Source organism: Bos grunniens, chromosome 23, assembly GCF_055505025.1.
Source record: "Bos grunniens cultivar Pamir isolate PY7600 chromosome 23, Bosgru_T2T1.0, whole genome shotgun sequence".
Classification (NCBI taxonomy): domain Eukaryota; kingdom Metazoa; phylum Chordata; class Mammalia; order Artiodactyla; family Bovidae; genus Bos; species Bos grunniens.
The window spans coordinates 886940-903440 of NC_141187.1; the positions used below are offsets into that span (position 1 = coordinate 886940).

A 16501-nucleotide genomic window follows, 5' to 3' on the forward strand; every position below is an offset into this window, starting at 1 on the left:
CAAAAATAAAGTCTGACACTGTTTCCCCATCTATTTCCCATGAAGTGATGGGACCAGATGCCATGATCTTTGTTTTCTGAATGTTGAGCTTTAAGGCAACTTTTTCACTTTCCTCTTTCACTTTCATCAAGAGGCTTTTTAGTTCCTCTTCACTGCCTTAATTCGGCCCTTATGCTGTCTTCCCACAGGGTGGTGCTCAAGTTGAATAGTATTTTAAAACCAACTTTCAAATTTCACCTAGGAATATGTTGTTGTTCAGTCCTTAAGTTGTGCCCGACTCTTTGCGACCCCATGGCTTGTACCACGGACAGTATGAAAAGGCAAAAAGGAATTTGCAACTCAGCTTTATTTACGTATAACTGGTACACAAAAACTACACTTAATTAATATTTACAATTTGATTAATTGGGACATATTATGTGAATCAAGGTAATAAAGACATCCATCACATTCAAGAGGAGAAAAAAAAATTTTCTCTTTTGAGGAAAAATAAATATAAAGGAATTCGTAGATTGACCTGTCTTCAGGAAATGTTAATTGTTGTGTGGATTTTTAACTAAGTTGTGCTTTATCCCATGAGTGTGGTTTAGGACTACACTAAGCGGTCTCACTTTTTTTTTTTTTCCCCACATACTGTGAAGCATTGAAACGTGCCCCTTGCAGTGGAAGCATGGAGTCTTAACCACTGGAGTGCCAGGGAAGTCCCTAGCTAGTCTCAGTTTAAAAACCTGAAGTGGATCTCAAGTGAGCCTTCTATGCTGCAATTCCAGCATCCATCTATCCTCTCAATGTTCTAAAGTGGATAAAAGTCTCTTAGGGCAAGTAGTGATGAAGGGCTAGAGTTATATTTTCACCTTTCCCTTTATCTTTAAAATCCCAATACCTTCTTTTCTTTCTTCAGTCCCAACCAATGACTTGACTTTCTACTTAAGAGAATACCTGAAACAATTAGAAAAGTATTTCTACAAATTCACATCACCAATTCTTCCCACCCTCAACATCCATGCCCACTTAATCAGCCTCCCTGTCCATTATAGAATTCTATCTGCTGTAAATTATCAGCTCTACCATCCCAGGGCTTCCCTGGTGGCTTAATGGTAAAGAATCTGCCTGCCTATGCAGGAGACAGGGATTTCATCCCTGGATTGGGAAGAGCCCCTGGAAAAGAAAATGGCAACCCACTCCAGTATTCTTGCCTTGGAAATCCCAAGGACAGAAGGAGCCTGACGGACTAAAGTCCATAGTGTCACAAAAAAGTCAGACATGACTTAGCAGCTAAATAACAGTAACCACTGTTCCAAGCCAACATGTCCACGTGTACCAGACAAATCCAATTTCCTCCTTCTACATAAGAGAAATGATCTGATAATTGCTCCCTTACCCCCTTTTGCTCTCTTCAGAATCATTCCATCATCATGAAATATGCTGTTGTTTCCTTCATCCTAAAATACCACTTTTTGAACACCAGTTTGTTGCCAGAAACTTATTCCAGTAATTTCTTCCCCTTCATAGCAAAAATATGTTGGAAAAAGTTTTCATTCTTGACATATTTTATTCTGTGTTTCCAAGTTGGGAGTCTCACTTCTGTGGACCTCTTCTCTTTTTAGCTCTGTTTCGTATGCCAGTTGTTTCCTCTTTTGTATGTATGGTCTCATCAATGACATGCTGGGTTTTAAAATATAATTCTTACAATTTTATAAAATTATCACTGATTTATCAAATATTTGGGAACTGTCTAAAGATTTAAATTACAAAAACATTAATAAGTATGTAAAATTAAATAATATAAAATAATGGTTAATATGATGAACAAAAATATTAAAATTATATAAATTATAAAAATATAGAAAAATTATGGATCAATACAGAAAGTATTTTTGTTATAAATAGAATAGTCTAGTTTGAATATAAAGTTAGTTATTTCCTTGTACACTGCAAGCAAAGGAAAGGCCCATTTTTAAGGGTGTTTCAAGAGGGAGACAAGCATAAAATAGGAACTTAACTATTTGCTATTTATGCTCCTTGGAGAGAATAAGTTTCTGGGAATGACTTGATGGACTGACTCTTGAGCCAAAAAAGATATGATACAAAGTAGTGCCAGCACTGGTTTAACAACAAAATAGATGACAGAAATCAAGGACAGAGTATAAAATTTGAAGAAGAAACATGAAAAATAAAAACAAACAAAAAATAGTGTTCAAAATAAGAAAATAAAGCTACAGAAAAAACAGAATCTGGTTCTCGAGCCTCAAAAGAACATCAAAGCAGATGGCAGAAGTGAGGAATGCTCTTATGCTCCCACAATTGTGATTGCACTTCATGTTGTCTCTCCATGAGACATTGGTTATAATAATACAGATCTGTGCTCTATAGATTCTGCTTATTCTTGCACAGGTCCCACTGGAAGAGAACTATGTTGTCTACACTGGGATGAGAACATTTTGCCTTTCCTATCAATCCAGTTTTATTTATACTGTGGCAGAATTAGCAATTGGCATCTTCTGCACTTTGCCATCTTGAGTCAGAGTTTGTTGCACCATAGCCTTCTCATGGCCTGTTTGACTTCTGCATTCCTCAGAGTGTAAATCAGGAGGTTGATCAAAGGTGCCCTAATAGTGTAAAACACAGCCACCATCTTGTCCACTGGAAATGCAGTTACAGGCTGAGTGTATGTGTATATACATGGTACAAAGAATAACACAATAACAATAATTTGAGAGGTGCAAGTAGATAGGGCTTTCTTTCTTCCTTCTGCACTATGATTACTCAGAGAACATAAGATGAAAACATAGGAGACTGGCAGCAGTATGAAACTCACCATGCATATAGCCCCACTGTTAAACACTATGAGTAGACTGATGACATAAGTATCACTGCAGGCAAGTTTCAACAATGGTTTCATATCACAGAAATAGTGATCAATAGCATTGGGGCCACAGAAGGGTAATGTCAAAACCAAGAGAATCTGTGCTGAAGAATGAAGGCCTCCACCCAGTCCAGTTTTACCAGTGTGCCACAGACACACTGGCTCATGATGGCTGTGTACTGCAGGGGCTTGCAAATGGCCACATAGCGATCAATGGACATGAGGACAAGCACCCAGATCTCCATGCACCCAACGAAGTGAAATGCAAAGATCTGGGTCATGTACTCATTGTAGGAGATGACTTTCTTCTAAGACACAGAATCTGCAATCAACCTAGGGGCAGTGGTTGTCGCAAAATAGGCATCAGCAAAGGATAAGTAGAAAAGGAAGAAGCACATTGGGCTCCCAAGTGTCTGCCTATTTCGTATGGTCATCACAATTAGGAAGTTTGCCAACAGAGTTGCAAGGTATAGAAGCAAGAAGATCACAAATACTACTTTGTCCTTTAGTAGATTCTGTGCTAACCCAAGCAAAATGAACTTGTTCACACTGTTGTTCACCTCCATAATTATGGTGAATGTAAAACAGGCATAGCTGAGAAGCGGTTCATCCGCAAAGGAAGTGGGGGAAATGGTGACTTGGCAAAAGAAATGTATTTGGACTTGAAATTATAACTTTTAGAGTTATAATTCCATCAAAACATATAACTCACTATTTCTCAAAGTTTTCATGCATTGAAATAAATTATGAAATAATGTTTTTTACACTGGTTTTCATGCTTTAACCAGTTCTTTCTATAGGGAATAAGATTTGTGCAAGAGAACCCTCAATGACTGTGCTTTTTGCCAAAGTCTGAGAGTTAATGACTTTGTTGTATGATATTGATCAGGTCACTTTAATGTCTTGATGTCTTTTCTTCAAATGACAATTAGAAGTTCCAATAGATATAGTGTATATGATATATATGCTCATATAATATATATACATATCAACTACTGAATTTATATATTAAATATATATATAATAATTATATATATATATAATTTTATATTCTATATAATTTTATAATAACACTTTTGGGGGTTCTTTCTTGAAGAAACACATTTCTTGATTTGGAAACCAGGTTGCACCCATTATTTCTGATCTCTTCAAAATCATGTTTGCATTAAGCTTTACGAAAAAACTGTTTTTCCAACTTTTAGGCTAGTTGCAATTATACTATTAGGGCACATGAGATATTTGAGTAAATCATTGAAACTGACATTTTGAGAAAAATTTACTATATGTTTGAAATAATCCATTACCCATGCTATTAAGAAATGTATCAAATTAATCTTCACACCCTATGGATCCAATCTGAAGTGCCATTTCTTATATTTCTAAAACTCGTATAATGCCCTGTCCCATATCTGATTCTCCTACTACTGTTTTCCAGAGGTTTGTACTCTTCCAATTTTTATCTTAGACATAATTTTTAAATGTATTTCAGGATTTAAACCTATAAATATCTCCCATTGTTCTATTTTATTCTTTTTATAAGCATGCTGCTGCTGCTAAGTCGCTTCAGTCATGTCCGACTCTGTGCGACCCCCCTAGGCGGCAACCCACCAGGCTCCGCCGTCTCTGGGATTCTCCAGGCAAGAACACTGGAGTGGGCTGCCATTTCCTTCTCCAATGCATGAAAGTGAAAAGTGAAAGTGAAGTCGCTCAGTCGTGCCCAACTCTTAGCGACCCCATGGACTGCAGCCTACCAGGTTCCTCCATCCATGGGATTTTCCAGGATAGAGTACTGGAGTGAGGTGCCATTGCCTTCTCGGTTATAAGCATACACATATATAAATTTTCAATCATCTTATAATATTTTTATACTTTCTAATTTTCATTTTTGATTACTAAAAGCCTTTCACATTTTTTAAAGAGTATCCATACTGTAATTATTAATTTAGCAACCATAAATTAATGTATCAAAATCTCATAATATAAATTCTATCACATATCTTGACTAAAGTTGTTTACAAATTTTCATCCTAATGAACAACTTTTGAATAAACTCTTCTTATACAACTTTTGGTTATTTTAATAATTTCATCAAAATGTGTCCCAGAGATTACTGACATAAATATGCATATTTCATAATTATTAACAACTACTAAATAATCTTCCAATTTGGTTACTTCAATATACTTTAAAAAAAACTAGAATGAATATATTTGCATAATAAAATCTCCAAAGTTTATGGTAGATTACAGACTGTGAAAAGTACTCTTAAAAATTCATAATTAACCAATTTCACTCACTGGATGAAAATGTTAGTTCCTTACATATTCTGTGAGTGTTTTCAGGATCGTGTGTGTATTTATATAGTTAAATATTTCTTCTTATGCACCAATTGTATTTTTCCATTATTTCTATATTTATAACAATAGGCCATGAATTTCTAATAAAAACCTAACATGGGGCACTCATATTTACTTGATTATCTGAATTAAAATTATTTGTATTTTGGTTAGCAACAGTGCATAATATTGTGTATATATTTGCTTATATTTTATCCATTTTTGAATTATGTAAATCTTTTGTCAATAAAATTTTAATACCTTTAAGTTATGAGCTATTTTCAATTTTATGCACTAAAATCTATCAAATTTACTCTTCTTTCCATTTTATTCTGTTACTTAAATTTGAGAGATTTCACCTTTATTCTTTCTTATAATATTTCTGTGCTTTTTCACTTTAATGTCAAATGACCTTTTGGTTTGCTTTAATATGACTTTTGAGACATTTTTTCTCTTTATAATTAATTATCAATCCTTCAATGCATCAATAACAGCATCAACTCAGTCATCAAACATGTACGAAGAAGCTACTGATATCTAAAGTCAGCTGATAGGGAATGGAAAGATTTCCTCTACCTCTTCACAACCAAGCTGGAGAAGTAACATTCCTCTACATAAGATCATTAATTACATAAAATTACACACAATTCTATGTGATAATACAAATTAATTTTAATGCCAAAGTAGAAAGATCCCTGGAGAATAAATTGATTGCACTGTTCAAATATGAGAAAGAAATGGAGCTATGGCTTTCAATATGTTAAGCTGAGGTTTCCAACAAGAGTCTCTGAAACCCAAGTATTCAACAAGCTTATACTGGGTTTCCTTGAATAATAAATATTTTCATATCAATAAGTCAAATTGTCCACTTACCTCTAATAAATTTACACATCTAAATAAAACTTTAGGCTTCCTTGTAGTTTAGCTAAAATAATATTAGAAAGAAATGTTATAATTACTATAATCTCAAAATGGCTTCTCTGATTGTTTAGTTGGTAATAATCTACCTGCAATGCAGGAGACCCTGGTTTGATTCCTGTGTCAGAAGATTCACTGGAGAAGGGACAGGCTACCCACTCCAGTACTCCTGGGCTTCCCTTGTGGCTCAGCTGGTAAAGAATCTGCCCACAATGCAGGAGACCTGAGTTAGATCCCTGGGTTTGGAAGAACCCCTGGAGAAGGGAAAGGCTACCTACTGCAGTATTCTGCCCTGGAAAGTTCCATGGATTGTATAGTACATGGGGTCTCAAAGAGCTGAACATGACTCAGCAACTTTCACTCACTCCAAATTACAGTTTCAGTAATCTCTGATGAATATTTAAAAGGAGAATAAGTTCATGATTATTCAATTTCAGTGCATTAGGTTTCCAAAAAAGAAAAAAAAGGCAGTGGGCCCTTTGCTGTGAGAAGAGGAGCAGTTTGGAGAGAATGATTAAATATTATTAGAAGAACAGCATGCATTGCTTTAGGAAAAATATATCTTTTCTCCATAAAGACTGCACTCTCATTAAATCAGAAAGCTGTAAAAGACAATCAGTGGGCAGATAATAGACCACTGTGAAAACCAGTGCATCTAATTGTATTTTGTTTCACTTTAAGTAAGCAAAGAAACTATTTGGGGACATATAGACTTAATCTATGTATTAGGTTGGATCAATACCCCCTCAGAACTTTATGACAGAATTCAGTCTGTATTTCCAATCCCTGGATCATCCCACCACTTCACCAAATTGTTGTAAAGAGGCTAAGGACAATTTTCCGTGCTCTATCTGTTGACTCTGGATAATGAATAGTCTCTTAGTACATATCTGATGACTGACTTGTTGGTATCTCTGATGCCATGAAGGATTGGTGATAATCAGAAAGAGGAAAAGTATCTGAAAACTCATATTTAAGTAAATTAATAGGTCATTCAACACTAATATGAAAAAGCACAGAAATACTATAAGAAAGAATAAAGATGGTATCTCCCAAATTGAAGTAATAGAATGATACTAATAATACTAGTGGTAGAGGAAACTATTTTTGCTTCCTTCATCCTTAGATTTTTACTTTCACCTGTTGAAATTTTAACCAATTAAATAATATTTGGGGCCAAAAGTCTGTAATTTTTTTTTCCTCCAGGTAAATAGACATGTGCCTATATCTTCTCTGCTCCTATATTACTATGTGGGTTTCCATACACATATGATTGAATAAATCAATACCGAATTAAATATTTTTATTATCTAATCTTATCATTCAAACAAGCTTTCCCTTGTATTATTTCATCTGACTTCCATAATTTTTTGCAAGGCAACTGTGGCCATTTATTTGTCCTTTTCTAGTTACAAAGTTTGACCTGTAATGCAGAGTATTCTAACTAAGGCAGTTAGGGTATAACTAGACAAGGGTGTACCTAGATAGCCTAGCACTCACCCACATTTCATATAAAATATCAAATCCCAGTCATCACTGGGAAAAAGAAATTCTGAGCCATCAGAGAAGGATGTCAAATTGATATCTTTAATTTCTGTCCTCACTCCAAAATCAAGTTAATTAAACTGCATATTGAGGCTAATATCAAAGCAGAAAACTAAATAAACCTAAATCGATTATAGAGAAGAGGAGGAAAAAAGCAGACTAATGAAGTTAGAGCAGGAGAGAGGAGAGTGAGTGAGCAGAGAAACAATAGTCAGGGATAGGATACAGAAAGACAGAGTGGGAAGGTGAGCAAAAATATTAGAGAGGGTAGTTTGAGCCAAAATTTCATCACAGTTCAGCTTCTTTCTTCCTGGCTGACCACACAGTCACTTTCCTCTAAACCAAAAAGGGAGTCTGATTATGAGCAAAGGGTTTTCGGGGGGCTTGAAAATTCAACTGTGTAGAAAGCACAGTTCTATTTTATATTGCATCCTAGAAACATCAGCAATGACCTACACTTTCAACAAGAAGATTCCCCAAGACAGAAATTTCTACCAAGTTGGCCTCAATCCAGTTCATTGTACCCTCTGTGAGCAGAGATGCATTTAAGGGTAGTACAGGCATGTGCCAACTCCAAGGAAAGCCTAGGAACCCTAGATCAACATAACCCTTCATTGGTGTGAACACTCCCCAGGACCTCCATCATCCGTTAGAAGACACTCTGACTAAAGATTCTAAGAGCTCGGTCTTTAGGAGGCAATTAGAAGAAAATATTTCAGAAAGAATGAAAAAACTTACCTCTTATGAGCAAACAGATGATTTCCAATAAAATATACTTTGCACATCTTCAACTTTAATGTATTTAAAAGTTAAATTATATGAAACCTGAAAAAAACACACAAACTATGCTTCATTAAGATTTATCTTGGGGTTTATCACAAGAGGTCATGGGATGTAAGGAGTTTATGGAGAAAGGGAACTCTGCATGTGGTGATAATTCACAAGCTCCTCCTCAGAAGCACTTGTTTAGACAGAACAAGTTCTCTTTTTGAAGCGGAGAGGAGTCCACTTCAATGTGAAAAAAATGGGGCAAATTTCTTAATTTGCTTCTTGGAGACTTTGTGAAGAAAACTATTTCTCCATTCTTATTGAGAAATGCCTCTGAAGTCAGCTCTTTTCCCACAATATATTTTTTGGAAAATCATGAGTTTAAGTGTTTTCTTTTTACTTCATCGGGTATTTATAGTAACTCCTACAGAAGTCTGTGAATGCCTAACACAGGACTTCAGCTTCAGGACCTTCCAGGAAAGTATTTCTCCCAAACCAGTCCCAAAGGATATGCAATGAGCTACCTAGCTCAGACGGTCCAAGAGCAAAAGCAAACCTGGGGGCCAATTAGTTACACTTCAGTGTATGTGATTCGATGTGAGGAAATTCTCTTTCCTTCTCCATAAGGTTTCTTTAAGCCCATCTCTTCTAGAGGCATGAGGACATTTGAAACCCATGAAAGGCTCAGGGATGAAATATGTACTGTAAACTTGAGTCCTGGCCTTTCCATTTACCTTTTATGTGAATTTAAGCAAATTTCTCAATCTCTTGAATTTCCTATGTTCCCTTTATAACAGGCAGTTATGGGTCAGTGGTAAAGAATCTGTCTACCAGTCCTGGAGATATGAGTTCAATCTCTGCCTCCGGAGATCTCCTGGAGAAGGAAATGGCAACTCACTCCAGTATTATTTCCTGGGAATTCCATGGACAGAGGAGCCTGGCAGAGTCCGAAAAGCCACAAAAGAGTCAGACTTAGGGACTGAACAGCGACAATAATCAATACTTATTTAGTTTAACATTATTGATGTTCAAACCTTCCATTTCTAATCCTATTCATGTTTTTTAAACCAATTTATAGAGGAAGACAGGAAAGAAGTAAAAGAGAAAGAAACTTGAATACTTGTCTCATGTATTTTCTTTATCAAGATAGATGCTCTTCCTCTTAAAAGAAACAGAGCTAAATCTTTGCTTTTGAAGGGTTGTGAGGTATGGAAGGGTCTTCACTGGTAGCTCAGCTGGTAAAGAATCCGCCTGCCATGCAGGAGACCCTAGTGCAATGCCTGAGTTGGGAAGACCCCCTAGAGAAGGGCTAGGCCAACCACTCCTCTATTCTTGGGCTTCCCTAGTGGTTCATATGGTAAATAATCTGCCTATAATGCGGGAGATCTGGGTTCGATCCCTGGGTTGTGAATATCCCCTGGAGGAGGGGCGTGGCAACTCACTCCAGTATTCTTACCTAGGGAATCCTATGAACAAAGGAGCTTGGAGGGCTACAGTCCCTGGGGTTGCAAAGAGTCAAACGTGACTGAGGGACTAAGCACAGCACAGCACAAGGTATTAAAGACAGGTTAGATTATATCAAAAAGTTACTTTCCTACCTGGGAGATCATATTACAACCAGCATTATGGTCTGAGAATTACCTATAAGGTCTGACATTGCCTGCTAGGTATCTTCAATAAGTATGAAGTGAGAGGCCCAGGGTATGTATAGGTGAAAGCAGACAGCAACTGAGGTGAAAGAATGCCATGAGTAAATTGTACCATGCTTAGAACTTTTGCTAAAGGGTCTAGTGGCAACCAGCAAGTCCAAGCAGCTCAGAGAAACTTTGTAGGGAAAAATCACATTCCAAAACATGGCCTTTTCTTTTCTTTCTTTCTTTTTTTTAAACAAATAGACTGGAAGAATCCTGAGAAAGATTTTTGATATGTTCCTTAAAGTCTTGGGGCTTCCCTGGTGACTCAGATGGTAAAGAACCTACCTGCAACACTGGACAACCGATTTCCATTCCTGGGTCAGGAAGATCCCCTGGAGAAAGGAATGGCTACACACTCCAGTATTCTTGCCTAGAGAATCCCATGGACAGAGGGGTCTGACGGTCTACAGTCCATGTGGTCACAAAAAGTCAGACACAACTGAATGACTAACACTTTCACTTTAAAGTCTTTGACCTTTAGTCCATCCATTAATTAAATGGGAATATGAAGACTTACTTCTAAAAAGTTTCTCTAAATACCAAAATATATAGCATGAAAAGAAAGAATCCTTGACTCAGAGAATATGCAAAAGAAATATATATATATAAACCTGGAGAAATATATATATATTATATATATAATAATATAATATTATAGTATTATATATATTAAATATATTATACAATATTATACTATATATATAGTGTATATATATATATATTATATATATAAAAATTTTGTTAATCTACCCTAAACAAAAGAATTCTGGGTCAGAGAAGTGAAATAAATCATCAAGTTCTTCACACAGCTAGTTAGTAACAGAACTGAGACTAGAATACAAATCTCTCAAGGATGAATCTAAATTGCTATAATTTTAACACAATATGTATAATAATGTATAGCAATATAGTAAAGTAAAGCAATAATAAGTAATTTATTTGATATATCAGAAATTTATGCATTCTCTAAAAGTAGATAGGGAAGGGATCCTTGAAATCCAGGATGGGATTTGCTATTTATAAACCTGTGCTAGAGGAATCCCTACAGTGGAAGTTTTGTGATTGTTCTGGTCTCTTCTATCCCTGTGTCCTGATTTTCATCAGTCACTAAAATCAGCAACATAAATATAAAACTCTTTTCATCTGGGATAGCTTGAGTAAGCTCCTGTTTCTAATTGTAAGATATTTTATTTCTTCCCTCCAGAAATTTTATAAACCATTGTATGAGTAGCAAGTGAACTGACCAGTAATCAGATAAGATCAGATCAGTTGCTGAGTCGTGTCTGACTCTTTGCGACACCATGAATCTCAGCACGCCAGGCCTCCCTGTCCATCACCAACTCCCAGAGTTCACTCAGACTCATGTCCATTGAGTCAGTGATGCCATCCAGCCATCTCATCCTCTGTCGTCCCCTTCTCCTATTGCCCTCAATCCCTCCCAGCACCAGAGTCTTTTCCAATGAGTCAACTCTTCGCATGAGGTGGCCAAAGTACTGGAGTTTCAGCTTTAGCATCATTCCTTCCAAAGAAATCTAGGGCTGATCTCCTTCAGAATGGACTGGTTGGATCTCCTTGCAGTCCAACGGACTCTCAAGAGTCTTCTCAAATACCACAGTTCAAAAGCATCAATTCTTCGGTGCTCAGCTTTCTTCACAGTCCAACTCTCACATCCATACATGACCACTGGAAAAAACCATAGCCTTGACTAGACGGACCTTTGTTGGCAAAGTAATGTCTCTGCTTTTCAATATGCTATCTAAGTTGGTCATAACTTTCCTTCCAAGGAGTAAGCGTCTTTTAATTTCATGGCTGCAGTCACCATCTGCAGTGATTTTGGAGCCAAGAAAGATAAAGTCTGACACTGTTTCCCCATCTATTTCCCATGAAGTGATGGGACCGGATGCCATGATCTTCGTTTTCTGAATGTTGAGCTTTAAGCCAACTTTTTCACTCTCCTCTTTCACTTTCATCAAGAGGCTTGTGAGTTCCTCTTCACTTTCTGCCATAAGGGTGGTGTCATCTGCGTATCTGAGGTTTTTGACATTTCTCCCGGCAATCTTGATTCCAGCTTGTGTTTCTTCTAGTCCAGCATTTCTCATGTTCTCTTCATATAAGTTAAATAAGCAGGGTGACAATATACAGTCTTGACATACTCCTTTTCCTATTTGGAACCAGTCTGTTGTTCCATGTCCAGTTCTAACTGTTGCTTCCTGACCTGCATACAAATTTCTCAAGAGGCAGATCAGGAGGTCTGGTATTCCCATCTCTTTCAGAATTTTCCACAGTTTAGTGTGATCCACACAGTCAAAGGCTTTGACATAGTCAATAAAGCAGAAATAGATGTTTCTGGATCTCTCTTGCTTTTTCCATGATCCAGTGGATGTTGGCAATTTGATCTCTGGTTCCTCTGCCTTTTTCTGAAACCAGCTTGAACGTCAGAAGTTCATGGTTCACATATTGCTGAAACCTGGCTTAAAGAATTTTAAGCATTACTTTACTAGCATGTGAGATGAGTGCAATTGTGCGGTAGTTTGAGCATTCTTTGGCATTGCCTTTCTTTGGGACTGGAATGAAAACTGCCCTTTTCCAGTCCTGTGGCCACTACTGAGTTTTCTAAATTTGCTGGCATATTGAGTACAGCACTTTCACAGCATCATCTTTCAGGATTTCGAATAGTTCAGCTGGAATTCTATCACCTCCACTAGCTTTGTTCATAGTGATGCTTTCTAAGGCCCACTTGACTTCACATTCCAGGATGTCTGGCTCTAGGTCAGTGATCACACATCATGATTATCTGGGTCGTGAAGATCTTCTTTGTACAGTTCTTCTGTGTATTCTTGCCATCTCTTCTTAATATCTTCTGCTTCTGGTAGATCCATACCATTTCTGTCCTTTATCAAGCCCATCTTTGCATGAAATATTCCTTTGGTATCTCTGATTTTCTTGAAGAGATCTCTAGTCTTTCCCATTCTGTTGTTTTCCTCTATTTCTTTGCATTGATCGCTGAAGAAGGCTTTCTTATCTCTTCTTGCTATTCTTTGGAACTCTGAATTCAGATGTTTATATCTTTCCTTTTCTCCTTTGCTTTTCACTTCTCTTCTTTTCACAGCTATTTGTTAAGCTTCCCCAGACAGCCATTTGGCTTTTTTGCATTTCTTTTCCATGGGGATGGTCTTGATCCCTGTCTCCTGTACAATGTCACAAACCTCATTCCATAGCTCATCAGGCACTCTATCAGATCTAGGCCCTTAAATCTATTTCTCACTTCCACTGTATAATCATAAGGGATTTGATTTAGGTCATACCTGAATGGCCAATGGTTTTCCCTACTTTCTTCAATTTAAGTCTGAATTTGGCAATAAAGAGTTCATGGTCTGAGCCACAGTCATCTCCTGGTCTTGTTTTTGCTGACTGTATAGAGCTTCTCCATCTTTGGCTGCAAAGAATATAATCAGTCTGATTTCGGTGTTGACCATCTGGTGATGCCCATGTATAGAGTCTTCGCTTGTGTTGTTGGAAAGGGTGCTTGTTATGACTAGTGCATTTTCTTGGCAAAACTCTATTAGTCTTTGCCCTGCTTCATTCCATATTCCAAGGACAAATTTTCCTGTTACTCCAGGTGTTTCTTTCTTTTTTTTTTTTTTTTAGAATTTATTTATTTATTTATTTTTTCAATTTTAATTAAAAAAAATTATACATGTGTTCCCCATCCTGAACCCTCCTCCCTCCTCCCTCCCCATACCATCCCTCTGGGTCTTCCCAGTGCACCAACCCCAAGCATCCAGCATCGTGCATTGAACCTGGTGATCCAGCAATCCCACTGCTGGGCATACACACTGAGGGAACCAGAAGGGAAAGAGACACGTGTACCCCAATGTTCATCGCAGCACTGTTTATAATAGCCAGGACATGGAAACAACCTAGATGTCCATCAGCAGATGAATGGATAAGAAAGCTGTGGTACATATACACAATGGAGTATTACTCAGCCATTAAAAAGAATACATTTGAATCAGTTCTAATGAGGTGGATGAAACTGGAGCCTATTATACAGAGTGAAGTAAGCCAGAAGGACAAACACCAATACAGTATACTAACGCATATATATGGAATTTAGAAAGATGGTAACGATAACCCTGTATACGAGACAGCAAAAGAGACACTGATGTATAGAACAGGCTTATGGACTCTGTGGGAGAGGGAGAGGGTGGGAAGATTTGGGAGAATGGCATTGAAACATGTGAAATGTCCAGGTGTTTCTTGACTTCCTACTTTTGCATTCCAGTCCCCTATAATGAAAAGGATATCTTTTTTGAGTGTTAGTTCTAAAAGGTCTTGTAGGTCTTCATAGAACCGTTCAACTTCAGCTTCTTTAGCGTTACTGGTTGGGGAATAGACTTGGATTACTGTGATATTGAATGGTTTGCCTTGGAATCAAACAGAGATCATTCTGTCATTTTTGAGATTGCATCCAAGTACTGCATTTCAGACTCTTTTGTTGACCATGATGTCTACTCCATTTCTTCTGAGGGATTCCGGCCCACAATAGTAGATATAATGGTCATCTGAGTTAAATTCACCCATTCCAGTCCATTTCAGTTTGCTGATTCCTAGAATGTTTACATTCACTCTTGCCATCTCTTGTTTGACCACTTCCAATTTGCCTTGATTCATGGACCTGACATTCCAGGTTCCTATGCAATATTTCTCTTTACAGCATCAGACCTTGCTTCTATCACCAGTCACATCCACAGCTGCATATTGTTTTTGTTTTGGCTCCATCCCTTCATTCTTTCTGGAGTTATTTCTCCACTGATCTCCAGTAGCATATTGGGCACCTACTGACCTGGGGAGTTTCTCTTTCAGTGTCCTATCATTTTGCCTTTTCATACTGTTCATGGGGTTCTCAAGGCAAGAATACTGAAGTGGTTTGCCATTCCCTTCTCCAGTGGACCACATTCTGTCAGATCTCTCCACCATGACCCACCCATTTTGGGTAATGGCTCTCTTTAAAAAAAAAAAAAAAGATTCCTATATGCATAAAATTAAATTATTTTTAAATTTACATATAAGGAAATGGAGTTGCCATATTAGAGTTCATAAGTGATCTGAGAGAAAACATTATTTCCTTGGCCACGTGTTAATGGTCTTTTATTGGATGACCTGTCTGCCACATTCCTAGCATATTGTTTACCAGCTGAGTCACCAGGGAAGCCCAAGAATACTGGAGTGGGTACCTATCCCTTCTCCAGTGGATCTTCCTGACTCAGGAATTGAACCTGGTTCTCCAAGCTTACAGGTGAATTCTTAAACCAGCTGAGCTACCAGGGAAGCATTGGATGACTTACTACCTGTCAAATAAGTTTGACACAAAGTTTTTGTCTAAGAAAGTTTGACAACATTTACACTTAATTTAAAATTTTCTAAAAGTTTAACATTTTATTTTTCATTAGAAACCACCATTATTCTGGTCCACGTTTTCCTCCTGGCACTTTTCACTTCCTTATTTCTGAACGTGTAAATCAAAGGATTGAGCAAGGGAGTTAGGATGGTGTAAAATATGGCTACCATTTTGTCAAAGGATAAAGCAGATGGAGGTCGTGCATACACAAATATGCATCGGACGAAGAATAAAATCACAACAGCAATGTGAGATCCACAGGTGGAGAGGGCTTTCTGCTGCCCTTTAGAGCTATGGGTTCTCAGAGACAGCAGGATGACCCCATAGGAGACAAGCAACAAGGAGAAGATTAGGATACAGATAAACCCACTGTTGGGTGACTACCAAAAGCCCCAAAATGTGAGTGTCAGTTCAGGCAAGCTCCAGCAGTGGGTACAAGTCACACATGAAGTGATCGATGACATTGGAGCCACAGAAGTGCAGCTGGAAAGTGAAGAGAATATGTATCATGGAATGAATGAAACCCCCTGTCCAGGCTACCACCATGAGAAGGACACAGAGTCTGTGGTTCATGATAGAAGAATAGTGCAAGGGCTTGCAGATGGCCACATAGCGGTCATAGGCCATGGCACTGAGGACAATCACCTCCACCCCAGCAAAGAAGTGTTCAGCAAAGAGCTGGGTCATGCAGCCTTCGAAGGAAATGGTTTTCCTTTCATGGAGAGAGTCCGCAGTCATCTTTGGGGCAATGACAGAGGAGAAGCATGCATCCAGGAAGGACAGAAAAGCCAGGAAGAAGTACATGGGGGAGCCCTGGAGTGCTGGACTGCTACTGATGATCACCACAATTAGCAAGTTGCCCCCGACAGTTGCAATGTAAATGAACAAGAATACAACAAATATTGTTTTCTGCACATTTGGACTCTGTGAGAGCCCCAAGAGTACAAACAGTTACAAAGTTGTGGTTTTGCAT

The 16501-nt window shown here is 37.7% G+C and overlaps 2 pseudogenes; both read right to left on the minus strand.

The window, feature by feature from the left end:
- Positions 1 to 2521: 2521 nt before the first annotated feature.
- On the minus strand, positions 2522 to 3432 carry LOC147346471 (olfactory receptor 4C11-like; annotated as a pseudogene).
- A 12134-nt stretch (positions 3433 to 15566) lies between these two features.
- On the minus strand, positions 15567 to 16501 carry LOC147346472 (olfactory receptor 4C15-like; annotated as a pseudogene).